General features: G+C 40.7%; 1 protein-coding gene across 8 annotated transcripts in view; it reads right to left on the reverse strand.

Annotated features, from left to right (window-relative positions):
• DMD (dystrophin) overlaps positions 1-19,159 on the reverse strand; it is a 2,057,113-nt gene that overhangs the window by 149,716 nt on the left and 1,888,238 nt on the right. The window lies entirely within an intron of this gene.

A 19,159-nucleotide genomic window follows, 5' to 3' on the forward strand; every position in this document is an offset into this window, starting at 1 on the left:
TTTTATTCTGTTTTGCTTGTTTGTTTTGCACTTTTAAATTGCCCACGGAAGATTCAGGAGTGCTGATACGTTTCTCTAGAACATAAAGGCTCAAGTCTATTTCCTCACTGTTCACCTAGAAAACTATTAGGAACCATTCGTTGGACAACAAAAAAGAATGGAAAATAAGAAATCGCTATTCAGATTTTTTTTCTTAAATTTGACAGATGGCAATCCTCAAAAATACATCTTTAAGTTCTTTTTTAGACTGGAGTTATAGGCACTTGAAGACTTGTTCCCAACTCTTGATGTTATTTTAGAAATTAAATACTCAAAGTATTATTAAGAAATGACACGGGCATCACAGTAACTGTTTTACTGTCAGTTTCAGTTAGATGATGAATTTTGCTTGTTAGGAAAAGGCATTGAGAAAATACCGTAACATATATCTTCATTTCATATATAAATTCTATAATGATGCTATGTATGAAAATACATTGTTTATAGTAGCTGTTATTCCTGTTTTGATGTGAATTGGAGACCTGAATGGAACATGGGGCTCTGCCACCAGGAAAAAACAAGTTGCAATTCTGACTCCAGAATTTACCACGAGCTATGCTCATCTGGATACCATGGTGAGAATGTGACCGTGCAAGGACTGGAGCAGGGAGTTTTGCTCTGAGGCCTATGCCACTCTGCTATGCTGCCATGGGGAGATGCGGCCTCTTTTATTGTGGGGGAAGATCTGTATTTTTTTTCTTTTATGTACTCATAAGCAATCTCACTGCTGTCTGACAGCAGAGGAGAACAGGTTTGCTACAAATAGGGTTAAGGAAGGAATGAGATGGAATAAGGTGCAGGAAGGTGACCCAGTACATTTTTCCATACCCCAAACTCCAGTCTATGAACCCCTTAAATGTTGCATGTACTTAGAAAACTGAGGACCTCTCTGACCTAAGAGACTGTGCTGGATATCCCCTCATCCTCCCCTCCAGCTCTATTCTCTGCCCTTTTCTACTGGGCTCTGTGCCCCAGGAGGTCAGACCTCCAGGGATGTCATCAGTCAGGCTCTCTCAAGTTGTTTGGCTTTCTTTTGCTTTTAGCCAGCGGCAGGCCATGAGGAAGAGCCTACAGTAGGAGATAGAGGGCAGGAGGAGAGAGAGATTTGTGTAATTTACTCCCCAAGCTCCCTCCTGTTGGCCTTTGACCTGGCAGTGGCTAAGTTCCTTTACTCACAGCCACAAGTCTTGCCAGGTGGTCATTCCCAAAGCAACAGCAATTTCCAGGTCCTCCCTTTGCTCTTGTCCTCCCCCTGACACTGCTCTTGTTTTTGTAAATAGCCTTCTTCTTACATTCTTTTCAAGTACCACTTCTGAATGTATCATCTATTTTTCCCAGGCTCCTGACCAAACAGGAAGCCATCCAGTCAAAGCCACCCTCTGGGTCACTAAATTGGATGCTGAGTGGGGACTCCTGATGGAGGAATAAGTTAACTCCACCTGTTGGAGCCAAAAAGAAGACTGCTTTCATTCACTGAACAGCTCTTTCTAGAAGCCTCCTCTGTAGGTCCAAAAGGAGCTGCTGGTCCGTTGGGGGTAAAGGCAAATCAAGGATAATGAATGGTGATAACAGCAGGTGTGAAGGTAAAGAGGCCACAAAGAGCTTTTTCTTTTCAAGAGTTTGGGGGGGGGAATGGGTCTATTTGATCTTTGGGAGAGAATGTCAAAAGAGAGATTCAGTAGGTGGGCAAATTGAGAAGGACCTAGCATGAGGATTCAAAGTTTGACCTGTGTCCTGCAAGGTGTGAATTCAAGCACGAGTGTGGGAGTGTGGTTCCCTTGTATCCGCCTTTTAGAAAAAGCACTCAGGAAAATGGAGTGGGGGCTGGGTCAGAAGAGTCTGGAATTAGGCGACCAGATACAAGCAGTATGACAAGGAGCTGAGCAACAGTGGCAGCGAGTAGAGAAATAAGAAGGCTAAAGACTACGGGAGTCATGGCTGATGAGATGCACGGATGGAAGAAAGGGAAGACGGAGGACCGTGGGCCTCAAGCTTGGCCACCAGTGCGTCTCACCACCCCACAATTCTGATCTCATTGGCCTCGGCATGGGATTTTTTTTTTATTGTTGTTCAATTTGCCAACATATAGCAAAACACCCAGTGCTCATCCCATCAAGTGCCCCCCTCAGTGCCCATCACCCAGTCACCCCCACCCCCCACCCACCTCCCTTTCCACCACCCCTTGTTCGTTTCCCAGAGTTAGGAGTCTCTCATGTTCTGTCTCCACTGGGATTTTTAAGGGGATTCTCCTAGGCGGCCAAGGTTGAGTCACTGCTCTAGGGTGAATCCCAAACCTGGGTGAGTAATATTCGCCAAGCCAGGAATGTCAGGAGGAGGGGGCAGGTTCAGGCAGAAGAGGGTCAGGGAGAGAGGACCAATTCAGTCTGAAGCATGATGAGTCTGAGGTGTGATGCAAAGGCAGTTGGACATCTGAGTCTGGAGCTTGGAGGGAAGATATCTGCACTAGGGCTGCTGGTGTGACAAGTCAGTGCTGTAGGGTCACGGGTTTGGATGAGCCCCATACCGTGCCTGCTTGGAGGGTGCGAAAGGCCTAGGGCAGAGGCCAAGCTGCTCTGATCTTCCACAAATACATCCTTTTCTTTTTAGGCTGCTTGCAGTTTAGTGTGGGCCAGATTTTTCCCTTGCAAAATGAGGAGCAGAAAGGGAAAGGACAGGGAATGGTTTGCACCCGGCACTTGGCACTTGTGGAGAGATGGCTGTGAGTGGCTTCCCTGCCCCCAAGAGGCCAGCTACCTCTAGCTCCAAGAATCTCTAGCAGAGCTGCTTTGTGTTCCCTAGCCAATCTTTACTATCACCTGCATCGTTTTATAAAAATCATTTGGAGGGGAGGTACTCCTTCCGTTAAGCATAATACACATTTTACAGTAAAACTTCAGCATTTGCGGGATCCCTGGGTGGCGCAGTGGTTTGGCGCCTGCCTTTGGCCCAGGGCGCGATCCTGGAGACCCGGGATCGAATCCCACGTCGGGCTCCCAGTGCATGGAGCCTGCTTCTCCCTCTGCCTGTGTCTCTGCCTCTCTCTCTCTCTCTCTCTCTCTCTGTGTGACTATCATAAAAAATAAAAAATAAAATAAAAAACTTCAGCATTTGCACATTAGCAAATGCGGAACGATTCCATGTTTCTCTGTGCATGGTACAAGTATGAGGCCTGAACAGTGACTTGGCCATCCGATAGATGCTTACAGTGGTGGGTGAGTCACTGCTAGCTGGGGCAAATACCACGGTGTCCTAATTAAAATATGTGTAACTATCTCTTTAGATCAATCTGAAAACCAGCATCTTCTGGATATCAGAATATCCAGTCAGCTCACATTAACTAGTAAATGAAGAGGCCTCTACATTCAGACACAGAGTACTTCACACCCACACAAAAGCCTATTTTTTTCAGGCCCTTCCCCTGCAGGGAGACAGAGTAAGCCAGGCTGAGGAAAGTTCTCTGAGCCAGCTGCCATCCAAACCAGAGATTTCACCAAATGGGTTCCCAGTTGAATTCGGCTTCCCTTCCATGCAGTTTTCTTTTAATAAGATTTTTCAAAGCTTCCCAGAGCCACTATATCACACCGAACATCTGAAAAGATGTGAAGTTTAGCATCTTCACTAAAATAAAGCCACACTTCATTAACCTCACAGGCCAGTGGTTGCTTCCTGGGTACCTATTAGCCCGTGGCTACAGCGCTACCCTGTGTATAGAAAACTCACTGCCACTTGCTAGAAATGGGTAACTGGTTAAGGTGGTTCCAGCAGAAGGATGACAGCATTCCTGGTCTACCTTAACAAGGGCTCAAAGCTATAACTATCTGTCTGCCTTTCCCAAACGATTGTGCCAAATAACAGGAATTTCAAAACTAGGCAGAAATTCTGACACTCTGCATAATCTCCCTTCCTCTTCAGCTACAAATAAAGCTTTGTATTCGATTAGACTCACAGCAGGTGAAAACCCCAATTAGTGAATTCATTCTGGGGCCTCTTTTTACCTTCCTCCCACACACCACATTAAAAAAAAAAAAGTAAATAAATAATAAGGCAAGTCTCAGTCTTCTCCCAGACCACAAGTAAATTAACCCTTGGATCTACCCAGTCAAACCCTTTACCACATAAAGAATTTCCACAGGAAAATGGGGGGTGGGGAGGTGTTGAAAGAGCTGTCCTTCTTGACTTCATACAGAAAATTCTCTTTTGCCAGATGTTATTGTTTTCCTCAAATCCATAAATACTCAGATTTTCTAATCTAGAAATTACAGTTTTTCTTTCTACCTGAAAACTCACAAAGCCAATATTATCTAAAGAATGATTAATGGACAGTCTGCTGCAAGAGAGAATGATTTTTAAGTTATGTTCTGATTTCGGTGTATTTGAGGTGAGAGAAAATATTAAATTTTAGTTTTTACAATATGATTTGGCCTTAGGAAGTGCACAAAGTCTATATTTCACACTTTGTAAATATTTATTTGTCAAAAGAAATTCATAATTGGACAAGGATACAGGTTTGGTTTGAACATTCAGAAAAAAAAGCAAGACAGCTTTAGTTCTTAGAGTGATTTACTTACACTTTGTCAATTGCTTCTCTGGAAATAATTCACAACCCAGTTTTATTTATGAGCATATGATTAAAAAAGAGCAGCTTTGTCTTTTTTAATTGTTTTAGTCCTGTCACTTTTCTTGAAACAAGTCGTAGGACTTATTATCCACAAGAAAACACTGAACATATATCAAATAGCAACGCAGCTTTTAGAAGTAGTCATCTGTTACTGTCAGAAGTTCATTTCATTTTGAGGCTTTTTAATTAAAATGCAAAATTCTACATACATGCATGCCTAAATTACCCGTTCTGAAACACTCGAATTTCATTAAAAAAAAAAAAAGTTAAATGCTAATGTAACCATTTTTAATACTTTTGACTTGGTTCTTGAGATGGGGGGGGGGGGGGGAGGAAAGTAAACAAAGGAATTACCAGTCAATTAAGTGAACAAAGAAGTCATCCTAAATTGAAACAGGTAAGGAAGATTTAATATTCAAATGTTATCAAATAAAGACACCAGTGTGTTTTCCCCCTCCCTTTGAGATGAACATCTACCAGAATCTAAAGCAGTTTTTTAATCTTTAGCCAGCGTAGCTGTATATTCGGCAGAGGCATGAAGGCGAGCAAGGCAGAGCTCCGGACCAATTCTGCCCCTTAGAGGCCACTTAACCCCTCTGGATCTCTGTTGACTCATCTGTAAAATTCAGATACTACTGCATTGGGCCATCCTGTGGGTCAAATGACATAATGACTGGGAAAGCGATCTGAAGGCCGGGGGGATGCTATGTTAGTGCAAAGTAGCCTGTTGTGCAGTCACAATTCCTTAAAAGAGAACCCAGTATGTCCAGGAATACTGTTGGGAACACAGCACAAAATAAATTCAGCATAGACACTTTCACTTGCCATTTTTAGACTGCTGTATGAGGGGAAATGAGCGGTCTCAGAGTTTGTCTTGCCTTTTTAGCAATTTGCAAAAGGAGCCTTTCCTTCTTCTGTTTTTTTACATCTAAGAAGGAAGCAAGTGGGTAAAATAAAGTGAGATTTTTTTGCAAGATAAATCAGTAACCACAAGCCTGAGATAGGAGTAAAATGTGCACTGTTTTGCTATCATACTTGGGGGGGCCGAGGTTAAAATATCCATACTATACACACATGTTCAAAGGTGTATTCACGTTCGTATTGTCAAGGAGCAGAACCCTGGAGTAGTGAGAGAAACAGTGAATATGGGTTTGGCCAGAGACAGTGGGAGACAAAGATCCCCTGCACCCTGATGGAGAAGTCCTCTTGGGGACAGGCCTTCAACAGCCAGGGTGTCATCAGGACTCCCCAGGGGCAGACACGGACTGGAATCCATAAAGGGGGAAATGAAGGTTAAAACCAATTTAACCACTTAATGATTTACCAAGGGCTGAATCTTGTACTCTAGCTCTGGTTTCTTTTTGTCAAGGCTTTATTTTGTCGTTGTTGTTTTTGAAGATAAAAGGAATATGAATGTAAGGAATTTCAATTCATTCACGGATCCCTGAGAATTTTTTTTCATGTGCTGTACCTAGAATAAATTTCTCTATTACATATTTCCCTATATTCATTTCTTCAGATGACTATGATCATGATGTATTTATTGGGCACTTATGTATGTCTTTGCCTATTAGTTAAACTCTTTCTTTAAAAAGATTTTATTTATTTGACAGAGAGCACAAGCAGGAGGAGGGGCAGAGGGAGAGAGAGAAGCTCTCTACTGAGCAGGAAGCCCACTCTGGGGCTCGATCCCAGAACCCTGGAATCATGACCTGAGCCAAAGGCAGACACTTAACCGACTAAGCCCCCCAGGCGCCCACCAATCAGTTAAACTCTTTTCACTGTTCTTTACTATTAGTAAAACCTAGAAAGTGTCTGGAGGATGGACATGGAAATAGTTTAAAATTTCAGCAACCAGGTTCTATGACTAGGGCCACCCAAATATAGTGTAGACTTTAAGGGGAATCTAGAGTGTGTGTGTGTGGGAGGAGAGATAGACTCATATATGAGGAAACACAGTATCAGATAGATTGTGAGTACAGAAGCAGAGACATGAAAAAGGAAGCAAAAGGGAAAGGTGGTTTGACCTACTGGGATTAAGGAACACACATGGCAATGAAGAGTTAACTAGGTTTAATTCACCAGGTTTTATGTATGTTTTTGTTAGTACATGAAGAACAGAAGCAAAGTTTCTTAAGTTGACTCTGTGAGCTAATCTCTCATATTAATAATTTACTAAAGCACAGATTTTTAAATGTTAACATACTGCTGTGTTATACAATCAGATTATCCTCTTTTTGGAATTCAAAAAAGAGTTGGGCCAATATTGGCTTTTGTATCTCAGGAAGGTTAATATTCAGAAAATATTACTGTCTCCGGGTACTTGGGTGGCTCAGCAGTTTAAGCGTCTGACTTCAGCTCAGTCATGATCTCAGGGTCCTGGGATCGAGCCCTGCGTGATCTCTGTGCTTAGTGGGGAATCTGTTTGAGATTCTCTCTCTCTCTCTCTCTCTCTGCCCCTCCCCTGCTCGTGCTCTCTCTCTCTCTCTCTCTCAGATAAATAAAATCTTAAAAAAAGAAAAAGAAAATATACTCTCCACACTAGAATATCAAATCCCATTCTTGAGTTACTATCAAGACTCTAATGTGGGAATCTACATCCTTACAGGTAGCATTACTCTCATCCCTTAGAAGCCTTTCCTCATATGATGGGAAGACAAGAAAAAAAATTGGCATCATCTGTACTTGTGAATATTTCTCTTTTTAAAGAGAATTTAATTTGGAGTGGAAAGAAACAAGCATGGGAAAGAAGGTATGAGGCAGAATGGAAATGTATGCCAAGTAGACTATTAAAATAGTCTAGTTAAGAGAGGCTGGGCAAAATGGGTGAAGGGAAGTGGGAGGCACAGGCTTCCAGTTATGGACTGAGTAAGTTACAGGAAAAAAAAAAGTTCAGCAGAGGGAATACAGTCAATGGTATTCTAGTAGCGTTCTGTGGTGACAGATGGGAGCTACACTTGTGGTGAGCACAGCATAGCTTATAGAGTTGTCCAATTGCTATGTTGAACACCTGAAACTAATGTAACATTGTGTGTCAACTGTACTTCAATAAAAAATCAGATCCTTTGTGCTGTAAGTATCTTTGAAAAAAAAAAAACAGAGAGAGAGGATGAAAGCCTGAATTAAGAAAGCAGCACTGGGAATTGGTGGCACAGTTGAACCCAAGACAGGTTACACGATACAATCAATTCTACTTTTCAACCAAGTAGATGTGAGAACTGGAGGAAAGAGAAGACTCTAGGATTTTTGATAATGGTACCACTAAGTTGAGGATTCATATCTGTGTATACATACATTGTATTTATAACTCATATTGTTCCATAAAACCTGTAGTGCAATTTATAAGAATGAATTAATCTCAGAAATGAATAGATTAAATCCAGGATTAAGAAAATATAAATAGAATACAACATTAAGAAGGGAGGAAAAGTTAGAGCACAGATTTGAAGATCATCGGGCTTGATACAGTCTGTAAAATTTAGCTATGCACACCCACCAGAATGAGAAAGACAGACAACACCAGCATGGAGGAGGATGTAAAGCAACTAGAACTCTCTTGCTTTGCTGATGGGAATGTAAAGTGGTACAACCACACTGAGAAACTGGCCGAATGTATACAAGCTGAACCCATGCATACCTAATGACCCAGAAATGCCATTCCTTGATGTATTTCCAAAAGGGATGTATACATATATTCACCAAAAGACACATTTTAAAATGTTTCTAATATAATTCTTTGTATCTGTGTCAATCAGCAATAGAACATATAAATCACAGCATAGTCACATAGTGGAATACAATATAGAAATGAGAATGAACTTCATGTGACACTATGGATGAATGTGAGTTTTAAAAAGCGAAACACAAGAGAATACATGCTATTAGATTCCATTTACATGAAGTACATAAATAGGCCAGATTAATTTATGGTGTTCAAATTCAAGATAGTGGTTACCCTTGGAGGGTGGGTAATGACTGGAAAGTGAGCCTGGAGTGGGGCTTCTGGGGCTGATAATGTTCTGTTTCTTGATCTGGATGTGGGTTATGGAAGTATGTTCAGACTGAAAATTCATTGTACCGTATACTCAAGATGAAACCTTTTTCTATATGTCATTCTTTTCTTTTCTTTTTTTCTTTTTAAAGATTTTATTTATTTATTCTGGAGAGACACAGAGAGGGAGAGACAGAGGCAGAGACACAGGCAGAGGGAGAAGCAGGCTCCATGCAGGGAGCCTGACATGGGACTCGATCCTGGGTCTCCAGGATCAGGCCCTGGGCTGAAGGCGGCGCTAAACCGCTGAGCCACCCGGGCTGCCCTGTCAATATTTTCAATGCAAAGTTTTTGAAAGGGGTTATGATTTGGCTGTGGGCTTTCTGGATGCTGAAGCAAAAGAAAAAGGGGAACAGGAAATAAACTTGATTTTATTATTTGGATTCTTGATAAGGGGAAAGGAACATAATTCTTTAAGTGAAGCAAAGCAAAATCTTAGTTCTCTGCTCTTAGATCTAAATAAAATTACTGCTTCGTTTGTCAAATAGGAGAAGACACTGCATGATGTCAATCTTGGGCAAAATCCCTTCATAGTTGTCTTTACAGTGCCCCTCAACATAACTGTCTGATGCACCTGAGCTAAAGCCATCTTATTGGAATCAAAGCAAAGTGAGCCAAGAATGCCACTTTCTGATGGCCAGGCCTGAGTTCGGGATAAAACATGGTACGGTATTTTTTCAGACTGTAGGTCATGAACTATTAATAGGATGTGAAATTCATATAGTGCATCATCACTAATATCGTATTTTTAATAAGGATTGTATTTATTTATTTGAGAGAGTGGAGTGAGAGAGAGAAAGAGAGAGAGCATGTGAGCACAAGTGGAAGGGAAGGGCAGAGGGAGAGGGAGAAGCAGACCGTCAATTGAGCAGAGAGCCTGACGTGGGGCTAGATCCCAGGACTCCAGGATCATGACCTGAGCTGAAGGCAGACGCTTAACCCACTGAGCCACCCAGACACCCCACTAATATTGGTTTTAATGACAAAAGAATAGAAAATACGAGAATGAATTATACCATAAGGATAAGCAATGTTTTATGAAACTCTTCTTTCCACATAGAAACACAGAGAAATAGATATAGATCACATGTGTGTGTGCACGCATGTTTGCACTGGGATGATACATAAAATGTAATTTTTATTGTGGACTGGCTAAAAAACAGGAAGGCTAGAGACCTCCACTGCATGGAGAGAAAGATAGAATGTGTACCTATCAGATGGTTATACAGCTAGTTCCTAGACGAAGATTTGGAAGTAAGCTGGGGCACTCGGCTCACAGTTTTATTCCCTGGTAAGGGCTGGAGCGTTACAAGAGACCAGAGGGGCATTCCAAGATTCAAGAGGGGAAACCAGCTGGGGAGGCGTTCATCAAATCTGAAGTTCTCCCCACATGGGGTGCTGCAGGGGCTGAGACTATGCTCTGAGCTTTAGGGAGGGTCCTCTCTGCCAGCTGTTCATTGAGGTGACGGGTTAAGAGTACACTCGGAATCACTCAGCCTTTTCTTTTTATTCCAAATGACATGGTGATATTGCCACATTGCAGAAGGAAAAACATTGCTGCTAAAAGTATTGTCAAGGGGAGTAACTAGTAGCTCACACCACTGCACGCAACTGCGTATTGCCTGTCTGAGCAGCGCACTGCAAAACATAAACCGAGAAATAATCCTTCTGCTCTCTGCAATGGGACCTCCTGTGAAGCCCTTGCTAGCAAGAGTGCCCATGTGTGGGCCAACAAATTGGCAAGTGTATGCCTGACAAAATGGTGACAATTTAGGGCTGAAAGATGCCCATTCTATTAAATACCTATAAATCCATCCTATTAAGTGCTTGGGGAAATTTCCTCTGAGTAAGTATTTATAAAGACTGATAATGACTAGATTTGTACGAAAGAAAAAAGATTCTTATCTGATTGTAGGAACACGTTAGCCAGTCCCTAGCTATGGGGAGATGAAGCATATTAAGAGTCAAAATAACAACACTTTGAGAATAAAATTCTCTTCAAGAGAATGACCAACCAGGAGAATAACCAGAAAAGAAGTCATAATCCTTCTTTCTTCAGCATTTAATTACAGCACTGGAATATGCTGTAGTAATAAGTGATTAATTAACTATATTTCTCATTAGTATTTTTCATCTTTGAAAATCACCAGACTATAGATACTTTGTTTCCACCATTGCCCATTAAGCTACATACCAACTGCTTAGCCCAACGTGATTACTCACAAAATAAGAATTACCAGAGCACATCTCATTTTATCTACACCTAAATTCAGAGTCCTCTCAGTCTGCAAAAGAACATGCTGGTAACTTTTCTCTAACACTCTGCAATACCCTGCAAAATGGCCACAAATTCTGGCCCCTCCCTGGTACTTGTCATCTAGTTGCTTGTTAACTAAGATAACACTTGGTATGAATACAATAGACCAATAGACACGTGACCCATAAGGTTATTTTTGTCTTGTGCTTCTCAAAATTACAATTTGTGAGGTGAGGTAGAACAAGTATACAATCTTTCCCAGCCTTACTCATCACATCCCCAGCCTAGAAAACAACCCGAATGTCCACCAGCGGGGAAATGGAAAGACAAAATATGGTATTATCCATACAACAGAAAGTACTCTGCAATTAACGAGGAATGAACTACTGATTTTCAACTACTGATTTGCAAACTCATTATGCTAAGAGTAAGAAACCATATACACAAAAAATACTGTACAAGTCCATTTATATAAAATTCTTCAAAATACATGCTAATCCAGGGGCCAGGGGTAAGGGGAAGAATGGTTGGCAAAGGGGCACGAGGTTGTTTTGGGGGAATGAGAATGTTTTAGCAGTGGTTTTATGGGTGTACATATATAAAAAATCAGTGTACATCAGTATTGCACACTTTATTTTATTTTATTGTGTATATTTTTATTGGAATTCGATTTGCCAACATATAGCATAACACCCAGTGCTCATCCCATCAAATGGCCCCCCTCAGTGCCCATCACCCAGTCACCCCAACCCCCCCGCCCACCTCCCTTTCGTTTCCCAGAGTTAGGAGTCTCTCATGTTCTGTCTCCCTCTCTGATATTTTCACTCATTTTCACTCCTTTCCCTTTATTCCCTTTCACTAATTTTTATATTCCCCAAATGAATGAGACCATATAATGTTTATCCTTTTCCAATTGACTTATTTCACTCAGTATAATACCCTCCAGCTCCATCCACGTGGAAGCAAATGGTGGGTATTTGTCGTTTCTAATGGCTGAGGAATATTCCATTGTATACATAGACCACAGCTTCTTTATCCATTCATCTGTCGATGGACACCAAGGCTCCTTCCACTTTTTAGCCATTGTGGACATTGCGGCTATAAACATTGGGGTGCAGGTGTCCTGCCGTTTCACTGCATCTGTATCTTTGGGGTAAATCCCCAGCAGTGCAATTAGTATTGCACACTTTGAATGGATGCAGTTTATTGTGTATAAATGATCTTTAATAAAGTTGTTGATTTTTAAAGTGTTTTTTAAAAGGCATTTGCTGGGCAGCCCAGGTGGCGCAGCGGTTTAGCGCCACCTGCAGCCTGGGGTGTGATCCTGGAGACCCGGGTTCAGGTCCCACGTCGGGCTCCCTGCATGGAGCCTGCTTCTCCCTCTGCCTGTGTCTCTGCCTCTCTTTCTCTGTGTCTCTCATGAATAAATAAACAAAATCTTTAAAAAAAGGTATTTGCCCTAAAATCAAATTTAATGTTCAAAAATGTATACAAGTGGGCAGAAGATGAGGTGCATTACACAGGATGTTTATATAAATATAGGACAGATTCAGGTCATGCTGTCAGTCCCTTCTAGTTAATTCTGAAAATATCAAAACATTAGATTCAGAAGTGACCTTAAAGGTTAATGAATTACATCCTCTCATCCAATACGGAAATTGCCTTTAGGGGTGAAGCAGTCATTTCAGCCTTGAGTGTCTTCTGCAAGGGGAGTTTATTTCATTTTAAGGTGGTAGGTTCAGTTTTTTGGTAGCTCAATTATAAGATTTTCTTTAAAAATCCACAAAATTTTGTGCAATATTTACTTAAAATTGGCCTTCTTATAACTCTCACATATGTAGCTGAATCTGTTCTCAGGGCAAAACAGGGAAAAAGAAAGAAAACCCACAACAAAACCACCAAAATGCAATAAAACACATTGAATCTTGCTTTCTAAATATTGGAGCCCCCCCCCCCCATTACATTCTCCTTAATACTACATCTCTCTAAGCCAAATCTAAATACCTGCATTTGCTTCTATGTTTTTTCTTATAGAATATAGCCTATAGGCTGTTGGCTATCCTGGGGATACTTTGAGCAAAAAGATCCATTGAAAATGTGATATTTGGCATGGAGTAAGTGGGATGCTTAGAGCCCCTTCTTTGCCTGTATTAATGCCATCTACAACTGTTGCAACGTTTTCGTTTTGTAAATGCTGTATCACACTTTTTGTTCATTCTGTACTTATGGGTCGCTAAAAGACTCAAGGGGTTTTAAACATAATCTAGTATTAATTAAGGTCTTGTTCCTCCCGTGTTTTTAAATTACTTGAGTCTAAATGTGAGATTTATGTCCTATTTAAATATGCCTTCATATTTCATCTCCTAATAAGAACTGATCTTTCTGATTTAAATCTACTAATATTTTGATGTATTTATCATGTAAAGTATTTACAACTTCCATCAATTTATTTTTTTAAAGATTTTTGAAAAAATTTATTTATTCATGACACACACACACACACAGAGGCAGAGACACAAGCAGGCTCCACACAGGTAGCCCGATGTGGGACTTGATCCCAGGTCCCCAGGATCACGCCCTGGGCTGAAGGCAGCGCTAAACCGCTGAGCTACCGGGCTGCCCTATCAGTTTCAAATGTATTAATAAGTGCAGTGACTATCTATATCTCTCTCTCAACAAGTGAGTAGCTATTGTGGATTCAGTTCTATGAGGTAGTAAAGAAACCAAAATGGACCAAAAGGGTTTCTACCTTCTTGGCATTCATAGACTACAGCAGGAGACAGATATATAAACAATCACAACTCAGATAAACGCTGGTGGAAAGCTGTGCTTGCTGAATAGAGCAAAGAAGGGTTCACAGAGGTAGTGATACCTGGGCAAAATTGGCTAACGGAGGTATCAGGCAGAGGGCCAGGGTGACAAAAGAAGAGTTGATGGAAAAAGCAGCAGCTGTGTGCAAAGGGTTGCATATTTCCAATATGGGGCCAAGGATAGACATGCTACTGCATGGTAATCCTCATCCATCAATTGACATTCTTTGGGTGCTTTTGTTTATCAGCTGCAAATTCACTCTATTATCCAGCCTACTCTTCTTTCTCTTGTTCCCAAGACTGTCGAAAGAAAACTTGAATAATATGGCATAAAATCCTAAGATCTACTGTCTGTAACAGTCTTCTCTTGTAACCAGCCAGTAGCCAAAACAGAAATGGAACTGAGGTTAGTTTATCAAGACAAGTTTTGAGGATATCACTCTGACTCCTAAGGGGTAGGTTTTTGCAAATACTCCTTATTTAGCTCTTCAGTGCCATTTTCTAGAATTGCAGCATTCATTAACATCAACCTGATTGGTTTGTAATTTTTTAAAATTTATCTTCTTATTTTTTAAAGGTCAAAATAATGTTTTCTTTTTGCCTTGTGTGACATCACCAGTCCCCTTCCCATGTTTCCTCCATTCCCACCACCAGTAGCTCTTTCCAGGGCAGGAGAAGTAAAGTTTTAATTGCTGTTAGGTGGACAGAATGCACTCCTGTTGAGTAGAAAGGGGCTCTGCACCCAAATTGGGGTTGGACACTAAAATCACATGACAGCACTTCTAACAAACGAGATCTGTTCTCAGAATCGCTTTTAGTTTATTTTTTCAAGGTTTTATTTTTTTTTTAATTTTATTTTTTAAAAATTTTTAAATTTTTTTTCAAGGTTTTATTTTTAAGTAATCTCTACACCCAATGTGGAGCTCGAACCTATAACCCTGAGATTGAGAGTCCCGTGCTCTACTGAGCCAGCCAAGTGCCCTTTGATTTTATTTATTTGTTAACAACAAAAGTGTTATGAGTGGAGATTGTCTCTAGAATAGTCTAGAAAAGAATCCTTTTCCCATTAAACCTGAATATAAGTTTGGTTGGATTTATGTCATCTTAAAAATCAGGATATTCACCTAAAAAGCCAGGAATCTGAAGGTTTCAGACTGTATTAAATTGTTCTTTACTTGCCTGTGGCCCTAATGAATTTGTGACTGGCAGTAAAGAAGTGGTTCTTTATTTCTGACATATAAGTCATAGTAGTTGCAGTGAAGGGGTTAAGAAGGTTAGAAGGAGGAACCCTGCTTTGGCTATATTCAGTGAGCACAGCTTTCGACCAGCACTTATCCGACTGAGTTGGGATTGTTTAAACATCTGTCTCCTGCCGTAGTCTATAAATGCGAAGAAGACAGGACCATTTTGATCCACTTTGGTCTTTTTTTTTACTATGTAATATAACCGAATCCATTGTTTTATTGCTTTTCAGTGGTTGTTTTTCCATTTGGTAAGTAAAGAAGGTAACACACCTAGCTGTTTTAGTCCTACAGCAAAACTAATGTTTAATTACTTCTCTGAAATTGCACCCTAATCTCCAGTTTGCATTACCCAGGAGCTTCGTATATTTTGGCAGATTTTAACTATAGCTGAATAATTGGCATATATTTATATTTAATTGTAATCAAATGTACAGACACAGATGCAAAACAAAGACTTTGCTCAAAGCTCCCTTTATAGATGAAATATGATTATTGAACTTAACAGTAGACCATTCACTGGGGGAAAGTGGTTGATGTACTTCTTCCCTCTACTTTTCTACCCTTTGGTGACATTGGTTGTATTTCAAGATTCTGAGTGCTGTAAATGAACACTTTACTGGAGCAGCATCTTTACCTACAGCAAAAAGAAATGTGTTACCCAGGACTAATAAAGTCGTTTATGAGTTTCAATGAAGAGCAAATGCAAATGGAAAAAAATTCCATTATTTATTAGCAGTAAACCTGGTATTTTTCTGTAAAGCAGTTTTCACAGAAGCTCTACTTATGTTAGCTTTTCCTAAACCTTGCTGCAAAGTGTCAGTTCTTTCTAATATATAATCAAGGGAATTTTGTGTGGGGAAGAAAACTTCTCATCTTCGTAAAGGACAGTTAGAGGAGAGCTGGGAAAAACAAGAATGCCCGTGCATGAGGATTAAGTGTGAACATAGGAATCAAATGCATTCCAACCATTATTTTAAAAACACTTATCCAAAAAGGGGTTTTTTTTAATTAAGGAGTCTGATTTCCAACTTTAGACTATTTCCAAATTTAATAATACACATTATCCTGAAAAAAAGAAGGCAAATACACTTATTATCCCCAAATAATCCTGAATTAAATTTCTTGTCTGTTTTTTTCTTATTAAATTTCCTTACTTTTTGTATGAATTGATTAATGTATTTTTTTTTACTTTTCTAACCAGAAGAAACTTTAGTAACCTTTAATAATAATGAATTCAATCAAATTTTAGGTGAAATTTTTAGTGAAAGAGCCAAGAGAGTCTGATTAGGTTGCACCTAAAATTTTACTTTTTATGTAAAATTTAACAAAAGCACAATTGAAATTTGGGGAAAAAAAATCCTCTGGAGAAATGAACATGGCTATGTTTTCACAGAAGAGGTTTGTGTATCTTTTCAACCTGGCAAATTTAAATCCAGGACATGAATTCAGACAGTAGAGTGTCTGAATACTGAGGAAAGGCAAAAATATGTCCAACCCTACTTACCCACTGAATTATGTTTTTTTTTAAGTTTTACTTATTTGAGAGAGAGAGAGAAAGAGAGAGAGGAGGGGCAGAGAGAGAGGGAGAGGGGAAGCAAACTCTGTTGATCACGGAGCCCAATGTGATACTCCATCCCAGGACCCTGAGATCAGGACCTGAGCTGAAACCAAGAGTCTAACGCTCAAACATTGGCGCCACCCGGGTGCCCCTGAATTATGTGTTTAAAAACATTTTTTAGATTACTTATTTGTTTATTTGAGAGAGAGAACGAGTGAGGGAAGGGCAGAGGGAGGAGACTCCCTGCTGAGCAGGGAGCCTGATGTGAGGCTCGATCCCGGATCACAACCTGAGCATAAGGCAGACACTTAACTGACTGAGACACCCAGGCACCCTTTTTAATTTATTTTTAAAGATTTTAAAATTTATTTAACAGAGAGATAGAGAGAGCCAGAGAGCACAAGCAGGGGGAATGGCAGAGGGAGAGGGAGAAGCAGACTCCCTGCTGAGCAGGGAACCCAATGAGTGGGACTCGATCCCAGGAAGCCGGGATCATAACCTGAGCCGAAGGCAGACACATAACTGACTGAGCCACCCACGTGCCCCTAAATATGTTTTAAAGTCCAGGTGATTACACTCTTTTCTGAGGTTAGTTCTCTGAAGCAGATGCTACCAATTTGATAACATTATAAAAATTTTGTATTGTCGGGATCCCTGGGTGGCGCAGCGGTTTGGCGCCTGCCTTTGGCCCAGGGCGCGATCCTGGAGACCCAGGATCGAATCCCACGTCGGGCTCCCGGTGCATGGAGCCTGCTTCTCCCTCTGCCTCTCTCTCTCTCTCTCTCTCTCTGTGACTATCATAAAAAAAAAAAAAAAAAAAAAAAAAAAAAAAAATTTTGTATTGTCACAGAAAGTCACACTTTATTTAGTCCTGATAACTGCTCTGGCTTGGTCTACTTTTCACCTTAGTCCCATTTATCTCTGATATGAGTCATGTTAAGAACCATGAACGCTATGCAGGGAATGACCAAACATGTGGGCTAATTTTTGCAAAGAGCTTACAAGGAGAGAGAAAAAGGAAATGAAGTATGAATCAAGAGCAAGAAAATATTGTTTTTGATCCCATTGAGGGAATGGGAGCATTGTCAAGAGACTCATAACACCTTCCTCCCCAACATGATGGCACGCCGTGAGATGAACATGCTCACAACAGGCATGGCTGCAGTCCAACTGGGGAAAGAGTTTTCCCAAGGAGGCATCCCTAGCAATACCTCTGCTTCAACCCAGATACTCTACTGACCATTTCTTTCCAGGGCGTGCCTCTGAGGGAAGAATAGAGAGGAGAAAGTTGATGAAGACAAAGATTCCTTGGTGATAGGATCTCGAGAAAGAAGAAAAGAACCAACTAAAGAGGCTTTGTGGAGCTCCAGCATCTGGAATTTCAGCCTAGAAACTGAGTATAGTATATAGAGAGAACTCCATTGTCAGTGTGGACGTCATTCCTTTTCTATCACTACCGTGGTGAATTGTCAGGAAGGAAATGTAAACTCCTTCTTTAAGAACTGCAATAATGAAGTGTTTCTGATAATTCAGTTCTGTTTGTCCCACTCTAACTCCCTTTAAAGATCATACGAACACTTCCTCTGTGTGTGTGTGTGTGTGTGTGTGTGTATTCTGTATCTGTGTATTCTTTTTTTTTCGATCATTCTCCTTCTGTCTGACAGCTCACTTTGGAACGGACTGGTGCTTTGCATCAGTAGAGACCTGAAGTTTTAGATATTAAACCATTTGGTCTGTCAATCTATGTAGCAAGCATCCTCAATGTCTTTAAAATGCTATTCTGAAGGACCATCTGCAATAAGAATGATCATTAGATGACGATAAACAGTACTGGGTCACAGATGGAGAAAGTAATAGTATTTGAGAGCCATTTTCATGTTAATGTTATAGATTACATATTAAAGACATGTGCCAGTAATGAAGCAAAAAACAAAGAGGGTGTCGGAGAAGAGCAGTCGTGCTATTGAGAGCAATGATATAATAAGGAGAATGGCCTCAAGCCATCTGCTTTTATTTATTTATTTTTAAAGATTTTATTTATTTGAGGGAGAGAGAGAGAGAGAGAGAGAACCCTCGCATGAGCGTGAGGGGAAGGCCAGAGGGGGAGGGAGAGAATCTCAAGCCGACTCCAAGTGGAGCACAGAGCCCAGTAAGGTGGGGATCTGGGGCTGGGGTGGGGGTGTCAATCCTAAGGCCCTGATATCATGACTTGGGCTGAAACCAAGAGTCAGATGCTCAACCAGCTAAGCCACCCAGGTGCCCCCCAAGCCAACTGCTTTTAGAGCTTACCATATTTAGACTGTTAGGATCACTCCATTGCCCATGGAGGTGCTATTCTGAGACAACAAGGATGTAGGCAAAACTAATATGAGCTAAACTATTGCCAGTAATTTTTAAAGCTTTATTATAAATTGGTTTCCTGCCCTCCCCTCCAGACTCCCAGATCATACCAGCAGGATAATACAAACTTTTCCTCTAGTTGGTCCTTTTACCTTGGTCTATTTAGGGCACTTGGTCTTTTACTTATGCCCCAAACCCTCAATCCCTTCGATTTTGAAACTCTTTTCTAGGGCATTAAAGAC

This window comes from Vulpes lagopus, chromosome X, assembly GCF_018345385.1.
Source record: "Vulpes lagopus strain Blue_001 chromosome X, ASM1834538v1, whole genome shotgun sequence".
Classification (NCBI taxonomy): Eukaryota; Metazoa; Chordata; class Mammalia; order Carnivora; family Canidae; genus Vulpes; species Vulpes lagopus.